Here is a 21,509-nt window from a genome sequence, read left to right on the forward strand (position 1 = left end):
AGATCATTCACTAATGTGTAGGCACATACAGTTACACGATTCATGCAACAAACAGCGACCAAATATGGCTTGCGTGATGCAAGGCACGCCAGTTCCTGCTATCATCCCCACGTTCAAGTTGTTGGAAAATGGTAGTTATTTGATGCTCAATAATGAAGATTGTTCTGAGTTAATTAAAAGTATTCCTTTTATCGTAACAGTAAGTGAACGGGTTATTTGCTGCAGAAATGTTCTATTTCCTCCCACACATGAACATAGGGAGTTTTCAATCTGGCCACAAATACCAACCTTGGGACACGTTTCAACGGCATGACAAGAATAAGAGCTCTTTTGTCTCAGAGAGAGGTGGCCTTGAGTTCGGCCCGTGAAACTTTCGTACTTCACATAGCGAACACCCGTACACAGGTTTGCCTTTCAATTTCAGCAACATGTTTCCGACTATCTTTAACGCATCCTCCACAAAATCCCTGGCACACTTTTTTAAAGTTGTTACCAGTGGTCTCGTGACTTCATTTGAGAAAATCTTTGGAGTCATCCCTGCTCCCTTTCATTCCATTTTCTCCACTCTGGTTCGTGGATTGCATTTTTACTTGCATTACCAGCGGACGCTCTTGTGCTTTTTTACATTTTTAAATATGGATGTCCCTCCTATGCAACCTCCGACCCTGCAGCTGCTGACACTGTTCCGCAATCGCATGCTAGAATATTATGGCACAATGCCGTTGGCGATATTAAGCACGGCATATGGATTATCTTTTCGGTTCTCCTACTTCACCTGTGTCCAGCCTGTATTTCACTGCCTGACCTGTGATTTCGATTGGGCCATTGATTTGTGTCTCTGCGGACCGGTTTCTCCTGACGTCGACTTTAATCAGCTGATGACTCCTATCATTACTCACGAGTTGATTTGTCCTGGCGAAAGGATTATGGCTGTGGCATTGATGCATGGACTACTTGGTCCCTGGAATTTACTGGCGGCAGCACAGTCTTTCTTGGAACACAGCTTTCTTGAAAACCCACCGAGCTGTCCTCTGATGGTGATAGAGGATCCGGTGCTGGGAGAGCACGTATGTTCTTTTCCGCTTTTAAATTGGATGGCTGAACTGTTTTCGGATGAAGACGGTGACTTCCTGTTGGAGGCTGTTGCAGCTTATTTTGCATACACAGTTATGTCATAGACCTTTTTCATGTTTCATATGCTGAGTACTAGCATTTCATTGACAATTCATTGACTTAATTGTCAAGTTTTTATTATTTACCTTGCCTATTGGCTTAAGACTCGATAAAGTACTTGGCTGTTTTATTTTTCTTTAGCATTGAATTTTCCTAGTTTTTAATGCTTTACCTTGCGGACCGTCCACATATAAACTTGCAATCTGCTCTCATGAGATGGCACTTCTATTATCTTATTCAGTTCGTTTCCGGATCATGAGGAGGTGTCATCTAGGTCCTGGATATCTTTACACCGTGTTAAGTTAGCATGGGCTCATTACCGGTTTAAACGCCATTTTTCCTTTTTTGCAACTTCTGCACACGACATTTAGTTGTTGCTTTAGCTTTCCACCTAGTAGTTCATCGTGGTTTACATGAGAATAATATGTTATTGGTCTACTATCTGCTTTACTTGTTAAACTATATCTGTACAGCGAGTGCTAAAGTTTCAAGAACAACACGGTACAGAATTGTTATGAGGTCTGATCTCCACGACTTCATACTCATAACATAAGTGCAACTTCTGCCAATTCTGGGCATGAGGCGGGTTTTATATTGCTTTGCCGAACACACATACACAACAGTTGATGCGGTTCACATGAAGAGAGAGCTGGTGTATGCTGATGTGATTCCTTCAAATCTAAGACACTAAAGTATGGACACGCCCTAAACCAACACAAAGAGACCTTCTTAGCAAATAATATAATATGTGTATTAGGGAGGGTGAGATATAAGCAGGGTGGAGCCCTCTCTACCTTGCCCCTCCCCCTCCCCACCTCCCTGCCCCACCGTAACTCCCTCCACGGCCCGCGGCTGCTTATAAGTGTTGCTAACTCTTATTCATTTACAGCATGTTAACATACTGTCACCATTCGCTTTTTATGTACTAGTAACTATGCTGGTAATTTTGCTACTGATAATATGTGTACTTGTATTCTCCACCCTGCTTCTCCCCCTCCCCGCCTCCCTGCCTCACCGTAACTCCCTCCACGGCCCGCGGCTGCTTATAAGTGTTGCTAACTCTTATTCATTTACAGCATGTTAACATACTATCACCATTCACTTTTTATGTACTAGTAACTATGCTGGTAATTTTGCTACTGATAATATGTGTACTTTTATTATCTAAGGTACTACGCCTGAGAAGACGGCATTAGTAAATAAACATTTCAAATACACATGTGTTCTTCTTAACTCCATGTTCTGGTTTCTAAGAAATATATAACGACCGACTGTTCATGAGTTCCACGTATCCTGAGGTACTATAAGTTCATATTCTGGATTGTCTAAACATTGAGAGTTTGTTATATCCAATGTGACACTGTACCTAGCTTGCTAAATAGTTTTTGATTACTAACGTGAGTTTTGGGACACCCTAATTCGCCGAGGTTCCAATCCTCTGTCCACAGTTCTGTGTGAGAACAGAAACCCTGCGACAGGGGCACCCCCGACCCTTGCTGGACCTTCATCACACTTGCGATACAACTCCAGCAATGCGCCACCTTTACGGCACAGATACATCACGCATCTGTGCTGTTTTTGCCCCGTGATGCGCCGCATTGTAAATGCAGCACACCATAGGTGACGGAACAGCGGCACAGAATGACTAACACATCCCTGGTGATGCGCCAGTCATCATAAATCTATCCCTATGCTTCTTATCTTGTTAGAGATGAACCGCCATATGTATCATCAAAGTTATTTGCATTTCCTAAATAGCGAACTTTAAGGAATAAATAGCGATTCTTTACCATTCCTAGTTTGCGATGAGCTATTTGCTAATTAGCCGAATGTAGCCCAATGAAGCCCAATGTAGCCCAATGTAGCCCAAAGATGGCCGCCAGACACACAAAAAAACAAATGTAGCCCAAATATCAGCCAGATGTAGCCCAACTATAGCCCAGTGACAGAATGACCAATCAGCTTCGCAAACCTCCGTTACGTGAAGCGGAGCGCTGTTACAGATATATATCTTTTTTTGAACGTTAATTTCTCAAAATCCACTGGAGCACATATATTGAGACCTAGCAAAGGCACATCGGGCTACCAGTCCCTAATATTTTGCCAAGTTTCGTGCAAATCCATTCAGCCGTTCAATTATTATTTTTATTATTTTTTTTTGCCCCGCGGGGCCCTTTTAAAACCTCCACATCAAACCTAGGGGGTCAGCGAGGATCTACTATGCCCCCTTATAGTTATTTCCCCCTTTGTTTTGACCTCCTCTTGTCTCTCGATCCTACCGAGAGACAAGATGGCGGCCGCTACGGACTGTTTGGAATGTTGACAGACGCCGGAGAACCAATCAGCTTCGCTTCACAAAGCTCCGTTGCGCGAAAAGTCCGCGAACCAGAGCGCTAACCGGTCCGCTGTTACAGATATATATCTTTTTTTAAACGTTAATTTCTCAAAATCCACTGGAGCACATATATTGAGACCTACAAAAGGCACATCGGGCTACCAGTCCCTACAATTTTGCCAAGTTTCGTGCAAATCCATTCAGCCGTTCGGGCTAAAAGTGAGGCCAACCGCCCTATGGAAAACTCAATGTTAAAAACACGTTTTGGGACCCCCCTTTTTTCTCGGCCCCCACTGGACGAACCCCCCCCAAATTTTCAAGGGCTGCTCAGAAACAAAATGTGCCATTTTCCTGAAAATTTCAGCCAATTCCGTCCACAAACGCCAAAGTTATTAGACATAGAATTTTCAAAAAACCCATAGAGAAAAAATCCTAACTATATATACCTACTGGCGACCGCCAGTAGGTAATATATATATAAACGCTCAAGGCTCCCTTACTCGAAAGGAACAGCAGCACTCAGGAGGTGGTAAATTTCGGTCTCAGTTTAATTTGCAAAAGTCAACAAACAAACGCGTTTCGGCGTCAGCCTTCGTCAGTGTATATATATATATCTACACTGAACATTTGTAAACTGGCACTGAGTATTAGTGCTCTGTATGGACTGTTCTGTAAGTGAAAAATAATGTTGACAAATATTCTAACAAACTAAATACATATTCGTTGACGTTCAAATGGTATGAAATTATTAGGAGTAATGTTTGGGAACATGAGATAAAAATTTCCTACTTGCAAATCTTCTGTGTTTATGCAACTTTTTGACGGTTGACATTTGTAAGTTATGATGGAATAAAACAAATGCATTGTTAGAGTTGAGATATACAACTCCAGCTCTATGATGTTTAGAAATATCATTTTATTGTAGTGAACATGATGAAATTAAAGCTGATGAACAAAACCTAAGCAAAACAAAAAGTGAAGAAGCCAGTAATGGTGAATGAAACCATAATTGAAGATCCACAATTGTTTGAAGTCCATTTTCCAAAACACTTCTGGCATCAGAAAGGCAACCATATCCAGAAATAGTCTACAGAGTGAATGATAGTCATACACTTGAGGAAATTAAAGCTGAGGTTCCTTTCTGGTAGTGACTGAGGACTTGCTATCCTCATTTGCTGGTGATCTGCAAGGACTTCCCCTGGGGTGGGAGAGGTGATCCGCAACTGCAGAGGCTAGGGGAGGCTGCAGGTGATTCTTCCAATAACAAGGCCTCCCTTACTGTGGCCAATGTAAATGGTTCAGATGTTGTAGGCCCACAGGAAGGGGTAGATGGTGGTGGGAAAGCCCTGCACATATGGGTGTAAATGTCCTGCAGCACCCCAATCAGGGAGTCCATATTGGAGATATGGGCCTGCATCTGCTGGTTGTGCTTCCTCTGCAGCTGCTTTATATTCCAGAGCTAAGGGAGTACCCGAGCCATCATGTTTTGGGACTGATAGCAGGTTCCCAAGACTTGTGTAATGGTAGTTTAGGTGTCAGTGACCCCAGTGTGCTCACTATGCTTCCCTACAGGCACCCTCCCATGTCCCATAACCCCCTACCATGTGCCCTTGACCCAGTGTACCCAATCCAACTTGTTCCTGGGTGAGCTGGAGCTGGTAATGGTGTGCTCTCAAGATCATCCAGGACTGGCAGGCACACGATTGGTGTCACATTGGGTGGAACACAGGTTGTGGAAGAATATAATACATAACAACTCAGGTTTTACACCGCGATACAATCACAACATGGTTGTTACAGCGACCGTGTTGTTACAACGCAGTGCCTTTATAACGCAAGTCGTTACAATGACGTGCGCTAGATGGCGCACTGGACTTTGAAATACTATGATTTACTTTTCCAACTCCAGTGTGTGCAACAGTAGGGAAGGTCTTGGACTAGAAAATCATACTATTCCTTAGTCTAGAGCGCCATCTAGCGCAAGTCATTTTAACAACTTGCGTTGTAATGGCACTGCATTGCAACAACGCAGTCATTGTAACGACTGCGTTGTGATTGTATTGCAGTGTCAAACCCGAGTTGTTAAGTTTGTATCCCATTGTGGAACCCTCAGGTTCCTGAGGTGTCACAGCTGGGGTGGGAGGAGTTGGTATAGTCGCAGTGACTGTCACTGGGGCCGTCTGTCTAGACTGACCAGATATTCCAGGCACCTTGAGTTCCTCCATATCACCAGGAGTCCCGTCCTTACTGAAGGGTTGGTCCTGGGCTGGAGTGGAGGTTTCCTCAGTGGCTGGAACCTGCCCACATATTCGGTCAGTTTGACCTAGTAATAAATGGAGAACATTCTTATTAGTAAAAATGTATATTGTATAATCAATTCTTTAGAGACAAACAATGTAGATGCCTTGGAGTCAAAATAGGAAGTGATTATTGTGATAATAGCTTCCAGTGGTATTGCACAAATTTACCCTAACTTCTATCAATTTTAGACAGTGCAGCTTCACAGCAGCAGGTAATTAGATGACCAGAATTGTTCAGGAAGTGATTAGGGAGTATGCCTGTCTTTTCCCAACCATTCATCCCCAACACAGTGGAGAGGTGATATATGTATGTGACAATTCCAAGGCCTAATTGACTGCAAAAAAATACATTTCCACTACTTGGATGGATATTTGGTATTGGGCATCATGTGTACAGTGCTGTGTCAATGTTTAGTAGTGCCACTTATATTCGGAATAGCAATGTGCATACCTGAGACATTTTGTGTCAACATAATTTTGTTGTTGAAACTCAATACATCAATGGTTACATTTAGTTAAGTTCAACAAAACAACATTCAGAAAATACAGCCCATTTTCAGTAGAGAGCAATGAATAGGGATTGTTCACTACATGACACGTTGCCATGTGTTGGAATCTGTTAGGAAAGAGAGAATGAGCAACATGACATAGCAATAATCTTTTGAGAAACAGAAACAGGGAGTCATGGTAGTTGTAGTCATTTCAAAGATAGCCCAAGACTTGCAAAAGGGTTCCTGAAACATACCTGCGGAAAATATGCAGTGGAAATGGGCCAGACACTTACAATATGACACACATAATGGTATTAGGATATTTGGTGTTGTAACATTTACAGGCACCATACAATCAGGTGTCATGTAATGGAGATTGACGCCTGTAATCTTAGATGCAGCACAATACATTCACATATACAATCCCAAATATCTAATACTGATAGTTTGAGGTTTCTCTGTTATGAATATATGTGCAGAAGACATTGGCAACAACTGAGTTGAGAACAAACAGGACATTGAGGTTTATTGAGACATTGCAAAGTGTAATCTAACAGGCTCCACTCCACCAGGTACTCCTGTCATGCATCCAGTATGTAGGATCTGCAAGACCTTCTCTTACCAGTGCATGAAAGGTATTGGGGGCCTGGGAGAACCACCACCAGTCATGTTGCCCTCCATGTGACGCTTGGAGGCCAGGGAATGCACCCTCCCCTGCAGATCATTTCCACCTCTTCCTAATTTCCTCCTGTTGCCCAGGTTGTTTGCTACAGCATTCACTGGCCCACATTTGCCTTTTCTGTGATAAGGTTGTATTTTGTACTTGGGCTTCAAACAATTATGGCTCTACTCTTAGGATTTCATCCACCATGCCTGTCAACTCTCCCTCAGCAAAACGTGTTTTTTTGGGACCTGACATTGTGCAAAGTAGTTTGATTAAAATAAAAATTTTGACCCCAAGGTAATAATGTAAGAAGATAAAGGGGCAAGATATATGGAAAAGAAATAAGAACTGACTTCACTGGCAAAACCTCAGGTAGCAAATGTTAGGGTGCAGTGGAATGGCAAAGGATCATGGTCTGAAATGGGGTATGTTTTGTAATGTGGTATGCAGGTGTTTCCATTCGGGCAATAGACATCAGGTGTGTTTTACTGGCTTCCATCCAATGGCCACTGTGGTGGTGCAATGTTGATTGCACACTGCGACGGAGTCACTCCTTTGGGGAGGCACTGCTAGTAGACTACTAACACAACTGTGACATCTAAATAGGCTTAGTGGGAACTCTCCACCATGGTGGAATTGTATTCGCAAGCATTGGAGTCCTCTGCATTATCGGTAGTGTGCAGCAACAATGGCGGTAAACACTCTGTTGACGCAGAAGGTGCGTCAGCCTACATGCATCTAAATACAGAGGGCGTAAGACCATCAACTTGGCGGTGTACTTGGGATCGCGGCCTCGGCAGAACTCGGTAAGACCATCAAGATCTAAATCAGGACCTATATTGTAGAAGCAAATGCTTTCTACAATGCCTTGGTGCTGTCGTGTCTCAAAGTGATTTGTATACTACCAACCACCTAACACAACAACAGCCTATCTCTCACAGAACTTCAATTTAGCCGAGATGAGAACTACACTATATTTGAAATGGTATTGAGGAAGTGTTTATGTAATGGAGAGTTATTTTGGATAGAGAAAACATTCTCATCATCATCATTCTTATAGAGAGTAGCGGCCACATGCATCAACCTATTCAGGAAGTGCAAACGATGCGAATCGGTAAATTCGGCCGTTTGCGATTCCTAAATAAGTTTTTGGGATGCATCATACATTTTTGTGAAATTCACTATTTTTAGTGATTTCCAAAAATGCGATTGCTTTTAAGGAATCGCAAATTTGCGATTCCTTAAAAGCAATGCATGATTGTTTTTCAAATTGCGAATTAGCAATTAGGGGGTGCAAATTACCACGAGGTTGAACCTCGTGGTAATTTGCGAAAAGTAGTGAAAATGCTCAAAAATGCATTTTTTAAACTTTCATGTTACAGACACACATGTCCTTAGGACATGTGTGTGTGAAACATGCACTTTAAAATACATTTCAGGGGTGCAGGGGGGGGCCTTTGGACCCCCCTCTGCACCCTTGGAATGCATTAACAAATTGCAAATCGCATTTTCAAATTCGCAATTTGTAAATGCCTTCCCATTGACTCCAATGGGCCTTTTGGCCCATAGGAATCAATGGGATTTGCGAAATCGCAATTAGGAATTCGCATAATATTTGCGATTCGGTAAAAATTGCGATTTTTACAGAATCGCAAATATTATGCGAATAAAATCATGCATCCCATTTTGCGATTCCTTATTTGCGATTCCCTAAAATTCGCAAATAAGGAATCGCAAAACCTTACAATGATGCATGTGGCCGTAAGAATGCTAGATTTGTTTAAGCAGCCAGTGCATGTAATCAGAGACTAGTGTCTTATCACAGAGCTGTACTGAAGTAAATGCCTTGTTCCTTTACTTGGTCACAAAACTCATCTGTGACATGCAATATCCTCATAATGTACGGCATTGGGTACTTGATCCTCTTTCTAATATGAAGTTGTTAGTAAAAGCAGATACCTTCAAAGTACAATTAGCAGTAATACAGGGTGTGCTGAAACAGCTACCTTTGGGTGACACAGATTATAGTAATATTCAAGAGACATGTTAGAGGCAAGCATTGACATTCTTTGAGTGGTATAATAGATGAGGCTAATGCACTGGACCTTGGCCTGTACGCATAGAAAGAGAGGGCAATACTTGCTTCTGCCCATGAAATATATGAAGGGCACCTTACTCAGCTCATGGTAAATTATATTGTGTCTGTAGAGAGAGACTATCAGAGTACCGAATGGTCAACAACCGATGATGCTCAAATGGAGGTACAAGGGAGGGTATACGTTTGGGAATTAATATGCAAAGTTGATGTGACCAAGATGAATATGACGTGGTCACTTTATTTATGGAGATATTGCTAATATTTTGGAGAACGCTGTTGAATTTGGGTGTTCTTCACAATCCTGAGGATTAATGGGAACTCGTTCGATTACCCTAAAGCAATTGCTTGTGTTGGCAGAGGCAGGTGTGCGGAGCTTGTGGTTACTAGGTTAAACCCTTGATACACATTCATTGATACGTGTCCCAGACATAGTTGTCTGTCCAATCGAGGCGCTGCCGAGCTCTTCAACTGAACAAACGCCAAATGTATGGATCCTGAAGTCCCCGTGTAAAAATCACTGAAAAGAAACTGTGTAATCTAAATTAAATATTCATGACAATACCTTTAAATCTTTATTACAGCGTGTGAAAATCGAAGCCTACTAACATATCATGTCGGATTAAGTACACAATCCGGTTACTGTACAGATATATGTCAGTTATAAAACGGATAATAAAATGCATTTCTTGGTTTACAGTAAGAAGCTACAGTAGGACCATAAGAAATGTACTAATATCTATGTGAATTCATGCAAAGTGCTTAACGTATATTATAGATCTCATACACGTTGCTTATAGTTATAGGTGACAAGGTGATGCTGAAATATTTTGTGTAATCTGTGGTCTAAATCATTGGCAGATCCGGACGTGAGCAAGAGACAAAATGCATCAATATTAAACAAAAAAGGGGATAAAAGTGCGCACTTGGCACATCAGGAAACCTCATTTGGTTTCATAAGGAAACCTCTTCCTCTTCGTCCTATTTCCTCTTTATTAGATTCAGTATTGCCGGTGATGTGCTCTGTGGCACATATAACCTTCACTGCAAATCATGCCATCCTAAACACTGACAGCGCTCATGCACTATTCATATTTTTTCATTTTCATAATTCTGCTTCAATCGGAGTCAAAAACAGACTGCCGAACTCCGCATAACTGAGGAGAATGGAGACTCGCTTCTGCGAGCATCACTCAAGGGCTTCAGTTCGGAAATATATTCTTGACGGATATGATGGAGCATGTTATGCCTCCTGGGCATCCGCCGAGAGGTCGCTCTGAAGCAAGACGACATTCTGAGGTCAGGCAGTAGATTTGCTCCTTGGAAACCATTTCAGTCACACTGCCACAGCATGTTTTTTCCTCCTTTGTTCCAGGAGGATAAAAATAATGAATTGGCTGCCTGTAAATGCTTTGACAATCAGTGTGCTTTCAACCAAGGGCTGCTCTGCAAAATGCTGCATTCGTTGTTGTGCCAGGGCCAACACTGCCTCAGTCCTTGCAGGCAATTTAATGCCGCGGTGTCCAAGGTAGGTCCAGGAGGCCAAATCAGAATTTTTATATATCTATACAAGACAGACAAGAAAATAAATGGAGCGCATTTATAACATCATTGGTTATCCTCAAAATCTTGTATGGATCCGCCCTCATGAAACAACCCTGAACTAATGCAAAATCAAGACAATTATGCACCAGTGGCAAAATATGCCGACAGCCAATAGCCACAATTCCTCTCTGCCATCACTGTTTGCACCTTCTTCTAGTATTGCCTTTCTCCTGGACATGAAGCCACGGCACACATCGAGAAAATAACCCCAACCACATTATTTGTTATCTGGAACCAAAATTGACACTTGATTCATTTTCACCATTCCACCTGTTCTTTCTGGTTCCTATGGGTCTAGGTGTTTGCTCTGTCCCAGGATGCTTGAGCTGGTTCTAATCGGACAGAAGTGGAGGCTGACAATGAGATCCATAGGCAGGTAACAGTGGGTGTTTTAAGGGAGCGAAAAAGGAACATAGAAGCAGGGGGTACAACTAGACGCAAACTTGGGGGGTGGGTGGAACTAACACTCCCAGCCAGGGCTGGCCCTAGCCCTGGTCGCACAAGGTGCAATAGTCTTCTAAGGCACCTCCTCCCCAATTTCCTCCCTCTCCATGAATTCCCTCACTACCACTCACCAACAATGCAGCTCCTCTCTCTATTGCACCTTTCTAACAAACCTTTTAATGTTGTATGGCGCTACTCATAGTTTACTCACACTCAGTTCTGTGATCTGCATGGTGCACATTCTTTGTAGCTGGCACAATAACCCTCTGAGCTGTGTGGGTGGCAGGAGTGCCCATGTGAGTGCACAGTGACAGATGCAACAGTGTGAGAGTAGAGTGAGAGGAGTGACCGCAGGGTGAGTGAAGTGACCATTTAAATTTGGGTGCGATGTAAGTGGGACGAATAAATGCATGGTTAGTGATGGGCTTGTTTGAGTGAGATTGCAGATTGAGCAGTGAGGGGGACAGGTGAGTGAAGTGTCACATGAGTGCAGGGTGAGTAGTGTGCTCGTGTGACTGCAGGATAAGGTACAGGGTGAAGAGCACAAGTGCATTGTGAGTGCAGAGTGATCACCGTGAGTGTAGGGTGAACGGGTGAATGGTGTGAGTGCATAGTGATCAGTGTGAGTGCATTCTGATTGCTGTGAGTGCAGGGTGAGCGTGAAAGTGAAGGGCGAGAATGAGGAGTGAGTTGTCTGAATGCAGGGTGCATTCCCAGACACTTGAATTAACTCAGCATTTTACTGATGGCGGCGTACGGTTTCACATAAAAGTTAAACTATTGCTATTATGACATTAATCAGGGATCGAGGGAGGAGGAAATAAACAATGTGCTGATCCTGCAACAATCTTCCAGTCTTATGATTAGGGTTGCCAGCTCATTATTTGGATGCCACAGACTGTACTAAAGCAGTACTTTCAGCACTTCTCTGTGCATTCTTTGAACAGAAAATATAAATAGAACGCACTTTTAATTGTGTTCTAGGGATACTTGAATGATCCATGACTGATAATTAAAGGGAACAAAGACAGAAAAGTCACATTACAAATTAATTCATACTTTTTTATTTATAACCCTATTTAGTGTCAAGATGAGTGAGGTCTTTGCAGGCTCTTTAAACAATACATGTCTGGCATTTCTCTTTTGTCAACCCTACTTTATATTCCTTTTCATGAAATGCATTCTCACATTATGGCAGTAAATGTAAAATACAAATGTAAGGAATAGGCAGAGTCGGGTCCCAGGGGTTACTGAAACCAGGAAAAAACTAAGCCTCTGCAACCAGTTTACAAAGGTATGTAAATATGCAAATGGTCTATAAGGACCTGTGAATAACTCAGGTGTACCAGATATAAGACTCCAGACACTGCCCAGCTGAGCCCACAGCAGATCAAGATGCAGAAGCCCGGGTTGAGACACACAACGAGGGGAGCTGAAGTCCTTTTAGCTCTATGAGTGTTGCACGCCTGCAAGGAAGCACCCCTAAAAGTAGAAGTGAAGCTCTAGAACAGCCTGTGATTCTGAAAATCTCATATTCTCCCCGTTCCTTAAACAAAACAAGTTAATGTGATGTTGTGTAGTGCAACTGGTGTTCATGTAAAAGGCTCCAATGTCCTTGGGCTGAGTTTGCTCTATATAGAAACTGCAAAAATAAATAAAAGAAGCATGTTCCTGGTGTTGAAACCCTTGCAGAGAGTGCAGTTGATACAAAATGGCCTTAATGAAGTATATGGTAATAGATATGTATGTGGTAATAGAGTTGAGAGAGAGAGAGAGAGAGAGAGAGATGTCTAAAGTGTCTTGTTCACTTGTCAGCAGCACACTCGCCTATGGAAACACACTCTATGCCGGCACCACCCAGAAACTCCTAAAGAAACTGCAGAACATCCAAAACGCCTTCGCTAGACTCATCCTAAACAGCCCACGCCGCAGTCACATCAACAGCCACATGAAAGACCTTCACTGGCTTCCTATCAACAAAAGAATTACCTTCAAGCCCTCCGGAATTCCAGATCTACATACCTCAACCACCACCTTTCCTTCTACACTCCCACCAGACATCCCTGCTCCGGCCAGCTGGCCCTGGCCACCATCCCACGAATACACAAGACCGCGACTGGAGGAAGATACTTTTCCTACCTTGCTGTGAAGACCTGGAACTCCCAGCATCTGCACCTCAGGCAATCACATTTGCAGCCGCAATTCAGGAAGGACCTCAACACCTGGCTCTTTGACTGACCGTCGATCCACCTCCTCCCCCAGAGCCCTGAGAACCATACGGGTGAGTTGTCATGCTTTATAAGAAACCTAATTGATTGATTAAAGTTTTACTAATACACAACCTGGGCAGCAACATTGACACCTTCCATAACATAAGGAATAGGTAAAGGAAAGATGACAGCAGCAGGAGGAGCGGCACATGGTTCTTTCACATACAAAAGAGGTGCAAACTAGATAACAGCAGTGCAAGCTTCCCTTCCTCACAGAATAAGTTAAACTGAGCTTCCACAATGCAAACCACTCTCCCTCATTTAGCATGGGCAGATGAGCCAACAGAAGTGGAAATACCTATTTTGTATAGAAGAGTAACACACACACAGAAGGAGGACAAGCTTCACTTTCACACGCAACAGGTATAGCTTAAGCAGCAGAAGTACAAGCTTCCTCCCTCACAGGACAAGTACAAAGAAGGCAACACCAGGTTGCAAAGAGATCTCTGGAGCAGGTACTTCCTCCACTGAGATGATAGCAAAAATGGGTGAGTGAGTTTCTGCAACCACACTAACAAAGGTGACATTCCATGTCAGTAAACTCGCTGTCACTCTCATTGATAGCTCCTGCTTTCACTCAAGAAGCATTTAGTAATGTTTCTTTTACTATTACACCCTGAAAGTCCCGCTCTGGAGACCAGAGGTCATGCTGTCACTGCTGTACCTTCTGTTGTCATATCCTGCAGTGTTGCTGCTGCCACATCCTGTATTTACTACTCCTGTCATCCACATGTACATTTGTCAATTAACTTCTAGTCTCATAGGCTGGGGCCGAGGCTACACCTATCAAGAGACAAGACATTTCTTACTCATTGTATTGAAGGGGCAGGAGGAAGAGGACATTGCTCTGAACAACCAATTAAAAAGCAAAATGTCAAAAAAATGAAATGCACTGCAAGGTGGCTTTTATATGCTCCCCATCCATTGCGCTGTCTCATCTCTATATTTCCCGTTTCTCCTTCACATATTCCCCCTTCATGCTTACTCTCTATGCATTTTTCCTCTCTATTCATTATCTCCCTTGCTCCTTTTTATCTTGTTCTTCCTTTTCCCCAGTCTCTGTCCTGTGTTATTCTCTCTAGCTTTCATTTATCTCTTCTTAATGTCTTCACATTTTCCTCTGGGTTCACTTTCATTTGCATTTTCAACTATTTCTCCTGCCCTTGACTCCCTCACATTCTACTTTCATCCCTGCCACTTTCACACCTTTTTCACTCTAAACCTACTTTATTAATGTGTTCTCTTTCACACTCTTCTTGTATTCCCCACTCTGTCACACCTCTCTGATCCACCTTCTCTCTTAATTCCTTCTCTCTCACACTTCTGCTGCCCTCTCCACTGTGGAGGCAAATGGAAGGATTTCGCCTGCTGAGGTGCTAACATATTTTTCTGTACCACCCCTTTTAGAAGTGATGCCACATTTTCTACTTCAACTGGTGACATCCCCTGTTATTTTAAGTCTAGGCATCTCTCTAGTTTTCTGTTTCTGTTTCTGAAAAACTGCACCACCTTCTCTCATGTTTCATAACACTCTGTCTCATACCTCCTCTCTTGTATTTCTTTTAATGTATTATCCTCCTTTCCTTTGTGAACCCTAAGCTTCCACACATCTCTCCTTCTCACTCTCTTACCTCCTTTTCCTTGTCTCACATAATTTTCCATCCCACACTCCTATCACAAGCGTTCCATTGCCATGCCACATTTTTCTCCATCCTCTGATACCCTGCTTCTTATCCACCTATGACTTTTCCCTAAATCTCTGTACACACACACACATACACCTACTACTATTTTCCTAACGTCATCTCAGTATCCTTTTCACACCTTCTATTGGCATATATTCTAGTATCGCCTTCATCTTACAATCTTTTCTTGTTGATCTTAATTTCTGTCCCACATCCTCCTCATACCAACCCATTTCAAGTTCTCAAATACCACACACACTCACAAAGCCTACCATCTCAAATCCTCCTTTCGATCTGAAACCCATATGCTTTGCTATTTGCACAAACCTTAACCTTCCTTACATTCATGCTTCTCTCACTTCCCTATTTTTTTCAACTTGCAATTCTTACACAAGTTTTCACATCAACTTTCTATCCCTTACACAGATACACATGTGTGAGGGAAAGTGGAGTGGTGTGGCTCACTGGTTAGAGGTGGCAGACCCGGGAACAGAGGACGGCCCGGGACCAGAGTTCAATTCCCGACACGGCAGGGTCTTGGACCAGGGTCAATGTACTTGATAATTCTCGCCTCGGTGCCTACTCTAACTAGGGATCACACTCGGCAACTCTGGGCATTAGCTTGCCTCATCTCCACAACGGCCCTCCACATACGCCGGGGATGCCTGGTTTCACCTTGGAGTTACCCACTAGGGACCATCTCACAGGGAAAGCCAGGACGGGTTCCCCAGCGGTCTACAGCGCAGAGATACTCCTTCGGGAGTCGATTCTAGCGCTTTAGAAACCCACAATCAAAGTGTGTTTTTACATTTTCTATCACCAGTGTAAATGTAGAATGATACTTTTTCATATTTATGCTAATGAAACTGTTTTGAAACTTGGACTCAGAGGTACTACTGATGAGGTAAGAAAAACAATCTTATGTAGAATTGCCAGTTTAAATCAATGAAGTGAAGATTTCAGCGGTGTTAGAAATGGGTTATCTGGTTGGCTAGGGTATGTACCTAAGCTAGGCAGAATCCACTACTCAAGTCAAGATAAGGGGATTACTCGTCGAAAATAACACTTGCTCACCCCATTGGTAGCTTGGCATGAGCAGTCAGGCTTATCTAGAGGTAGTGTGTAAAGCATTTGCATATAACAAAATGTAATACAGTGAAAACACTGCAAAAGGATATCACAAACGTTTTTGAAAATATCTAATAATTATCTGTGTAAAACAAGACCAAATGATAAAAATCCAGCATACAGTAATCCGCAATACCAATAAAGCATACATAGACTTTATATACATTCCTTAAAGTCAATAGCTCCGTCCAGGGCAATTGTGGGGATATGAACAAAGAAATCCAACAGTTCTGGCCGTTCACGGCATTGCGGGCCAGCTATGGTGTTGGGGAGACCAGTAAAACAGTACCTTTGGAGATGCAGGGTGTTGGACCGTGCTGTGAGCTCCGTAAGAGTGATGTCTGCAGGCTTTGGTTCTCGAAGTCGGTGCAGGAGCCGGCAGGTCCCTGAAGTCACACATGTTGCAGCTCTAACCTCTTGAGTTTGACATCAGGAGTGCCGGCAGGCCTTGTGGCTGTGGTGTGAAGTGGCACAGTGTGTTGTGCGATGCCCTCTGTCCGCGATGAAGGCAGCAGCTCAGTGATGGTTGTCCAGCGGCATCGGTGAGACCAGGGCTGCAGTGCGAAGTGGGGCAGTGCTTGTTGCAGTGCTGACAGGTCACGGTGCAGGCAGCAGCATTGATGTTGCTGCATCACTCTCATCGGTAGACCCAAGGCTGCAGTGCAAGACTGGGCAATGTGGGGGTGCAGGGCAAACAGGTCACAGTGCAGGTGCCCTCTAAACCATGGTGCAAACAGCTTCATCGAAGCCATCTTGGAGCGGCACTGGTGGAGAGACTAGGGCTGCAGTACAAAGTGCAACGGTCCTCTGTCTTCTCCACAAGTGGTGTATAGAGGACCGTCACACTTCGTACTGCTTGAACACCACAGAGATTTTCTCAACTCCACATTTCTTCATGTCTCTGCATTGCTCAGATACTTTTCAGTGTCTTCCTTAGGCCTATGCCCTGTCTCATTCAAACTAAAGCTATGCATATGGCACTAAGATCCTGCTGAAATATACACTTCAATCATATGCTATTTGCTCTTCACCAGGATTATTTCCATGTCCAACTAATTAACTAACTGGAACCATGTGAAACTAAATACCAAAACTCCGAGTGGATCATTGATACAAGAAAGCTCCTAACCTGGTGGCTCACACAACTGGGTACTTCACCATCTTCATCACCAACTGTGAAAAGCTTTGCATTCTGCAAGCAGCTGCAGCCTTCCTATCAACTTGGTCACAGAGATTTAGTTTAATCGGTGACTAACCTTTAGAGGATCTGCTTCTTTCTCACTCCATCACGCTTGCACTCTGACATCTGGATTAACTAATGCGCTTTCTCTTGATTATCTTGAATTTTTGATTGAATTCCACAAAGGATACAGAACACTGTGGAAAGACTTCTATTGAATCTACAATCGTAGGACAAGATCAGTCTAGCTACATGCACCGTGTGGTAGCTACCACATACAAGACAAATTTATATCAAGGCCCACCGTGCTTTACTATGGGAAAGGACTCTTATTTCTCCAAAAGGAACTTCAAAGAAATTGCTCCATAGAACAAATCACAATTTTGAAGACTATCATTCTCTAACAAAATACCAACATGTTGAAACATACTCCCTGAACAGATAGGAAATCTTTATGAATACATTACTTTATACAAACCATTGAAGAGCAGGATGTTCCCTTACATCTGACCCACACTATGCAGCTATCACTGCAAGCATAGCTATGGCAAACAGAATTATTAGCAGATGTAGAACTTAACTTATTTTACTTGATCAATATCCCTTCACCCACTAGAGTGACAATGATTAAGGGCCTGATTTAGAGTTTGTTGACAGGGTAATCCATCGCAAATGCGACTGAGTACCCTGTCCTCCAAACTCTTGCAGCCTGATTCATCAAGCCGAAATCGGCTCGCAAAGGGCCAGATTCTGAGAATCTGGCCCTTTGCGAGCGCTATTTTTGCATTTGGGATTCATCATCCCAAATGCAGAAATCGGTAATAGCGATTTCGCTATTTTGCGAGGAATTACATTTAAGGAATCTCTATTTGAGATTCCTTAAATGCAATTCATCATCCATTAAAAAATTGCGAATTCGCAATTTCGGCCCGCTATTTACCGCAAGGTCAAACCTCGTGGTAAATAGCGAAAACTTAGAAAAATGCTTTTAAAAGCATTTTTCTAAGTTGCATGTTGCACACACACATGTCCTTTGGACATGTGTGTGCGCAACACCTGTTTCAATTTGCATTTAAGGGGTGCTACAGGGTGTCCTTTGGACACCCCTGGCACCCTTTAAATCGCTATCTTATTTGCTATTAGCTAATTGCTAATCGCAAATAAGGAATGTGTAGGAATCGCATTTCTTTATGCAATTCCTACATGAATCCCGTTTTGCAAGTCCTTAATAGCGATTCGTTATGAATCGCTATTAGGGGCTCGCAAAACGGGAGATTGATGAATCAGGCTGTTGGTCTGCCATCTCATGCAGAGGCAGGCGAAATATAAGCTTTCCGTCGAAGGAGTCCCCAGTGGCTCCATCGACGGAAAGTTTCCACCGACAGCCTGACAGAGAAGGGGCAGTCAAAGAAGTGCATTACACAGCCCACACTATTTAGGGTGGAAAGTGTAATGTCCCTTTTTTTCTCTGTCTGTGAGGGATGGAAATAATACACAATGACCTCCATGCCGTGAGAGAAAACTCCCAGGGTGTGGGGGTCATTCATTTTTTCTATTTTCAAAAACAAACTCCCACTTTAAAAGTTTGTTTCTGATAAACAAATACGTTTTAAAGGTTTGGTGGATTAAAAGGATTGAAACAGATGGCAGCTGTACACCAACCTTTTTTTACTTTTGTACAGGAATGAAATTTGTTTGGAAGAAATGTTTCTGACAGTTCACATGAAAGAAATGCAAGGATTTTTTTTTATTGTAGACAAACTTTGAGATTTGCAGGGCACCGTGGGTTGTGAAATCCATGCAAAACATACCACCCTGGACTCCCTCTGGTGTTTAGTTTTCAGAAGTTCTTAGCTGTGGCAGGTTTACGGAGGTGGCGCCGAATCTAGTACTGGTTAATGTAACTACCTATATTGCAAAATCAGGTCATATGCTTGACAGGAAATGTTGATGCCTCCACATTGCATTTTAGGCCTTTTCCTTTTGCGGGTCCTAGGCCAACCTATACAAGAAGTGCAGTGTTTTTATTGGAACAAGCGGGGGAACGCAAGCGGAGCAGAAACACTGTGTACTGTATTCCAGAAGTTTACATCACAGAAATACAAAGAAAATGCATGATTTCAGGCAGAGTTTTAAGTGTGCATAACATTGTGAGTAAAAAAATGTTATGTGATCCATGCACGGCATACCACCCTCAGCTTCCCTTGATGTCTAATTTTCAGAAGAATCTGGGTCTGGTAGGTTTCCCCACGTGGTGGCCTACTCAAGGCCAAAAAGGGCAGCCTTTAACCATTACAAGAAAGACAATATTTGGATTTAGCCCCACTCTCCTGGCCCTCATTTAAAAAAGCACCTAAAAGAATCAAATGTACTCTCACTTGCCATTGGGATGGGATGTTTTAGTACACAGGGGAGCAGAAAGAATGTTGACGTTGTGGTGGTGCAGGTGGGGCCAGAGGTCAGGATGGGCCAGACCCACTCCAAATATTTCTGCTATCCATAGGTCTTTCTGCCACCCTGGGGGCAGATTGGGAGCAAACTCCCTCTCTGCCCTCTGGGGGAGGGGCAAAATACTGGTTTGTCCTTTTTGGGGTGGGGCCAAATATAAGAGTGTGATGCCCATGCACTTTTTTATTGCCGCAAATGAAATATCCATGGTGTCTGGAAGTCTTTCTATCCCCCAGTGGAAGGTTTGGGGCAACCTCCTGAATTGGGAGAAACCTCCTACCTTCCCCAGAGGGGTAGAAAGACACTATTGCCCCATCTTGGGCAGGATTATGGATCGATGCCAGGGCAGGCTGTCCCATCCTTTTGTTTGTTTTGGTGCTTTTAAAAACCCTGGTGTCCTTTGGGCTTTCTTTTGTTTTGTAACATAATTTACTGGTGCCTAGTGGGCATTCTTCCCCACCACCGTCAAGGAGATAGATTGGTGTTAATCTTCCCCATCTGCCCCATGGCCAATTGCGAGCATCCACACTTAATAGGCTACAGGAAAATTCTGGAATGCTTATTGCTGTTAATTGTTACTGATGCACTCACTTGATGACCCCTTGTTAAACTTGCCTTTTTCAGTGGGTTTACCCCCAGACATTTTGCTTTTTGGACTCCTGTTTTTTACCTTGTTTTTGTTGGATTTAGGACTACGGACACTTTACACTGCTATTCAGTGCTAAAGTGCATATGATCTCCAAGTTAATTGTATATGGATTGGCGTTTCCATAATTGGCTTATTTGATTTACTACTAAGTTCCTAGTAATGCGCACATGTGTGCCCAGGGCCTGTCAATCAAATGATACTAGTGGGTCTGCAGCACTGATTGTGCCACCCACACCAGTAGCCTTTCAAAGGGGTTGTCAGACCTGCACTGCTGTGTCTGCGCACAGTTTATTAACTGCCATGCCGACCTGGCAAATGCATCCATTTGCCAGGCCCAAACCGTCTCTTTCCTTTCATGTAAGGCACCCCTAAGATAGGCCCAAGATACCTCCAGGGGCAGGGTGCAGTGTATGCGAAAAGTAGGACGTGTACTGGGGTGTGTAACATGTCCTGATAGTGAAATATGGTGTATTTCATTTTTCACTATTCAAAGGCTGTCTTTCCCATATGATTAACATGGGAGTAACCTTGTAACATTTTACAACCATAACTCTCCATTCGGATAAGATAGAACAATTGAGTTTAGTATGCCTGAACTCAGAATTTAAAAATACATCTTTTACTGAAGATGATTTTTATGTTGTGTGATTGAAAATGCTAGTTTTAGAAAGTGTGCATTTTCTTTCTTAGCCATCCTGTGTGCCTCTGTCTTTTGTGTATTCACCATCTGGTTTCAGAGTGATAGGGGCAGGGATGTGCATTCACACTAGACAGACACAAGGGGGGTGTTGAGGTGTGCCTTGCCTTTCCTGGGTGACTCATAGTCAGGCTGCATAGACCTGGCTGCTATTTAGAGTAGTGGGAAGAGTTGTTGCTTGCACCTAAGTAGACTGTGGTTGCCTCTCACAAAGCTGTCTCTACCTTCTGTGGCGAACCTGGCCTGTGCCAGGCTGAACTGATTTATGTGTGCCAGAGGAACTTTGGTTGTACCAACTTCAAAGGAAAATGTGCTATAAATACTGGGGCCCTGACCCCATAACTT

Source organism: Lissotriton helveticus, chromosome 1_1, assembly GCF_964261635.1.
Source record: "Lissotriton helveticus chromosome 1_1, aLisHel1.1, whole genome shotgun sequence".
NCBI lineage: Eukaryota > Metazoa > Chordata > Amphibia > Caudata > Salamandridae > Lissotriton > Lissotriton helveticus.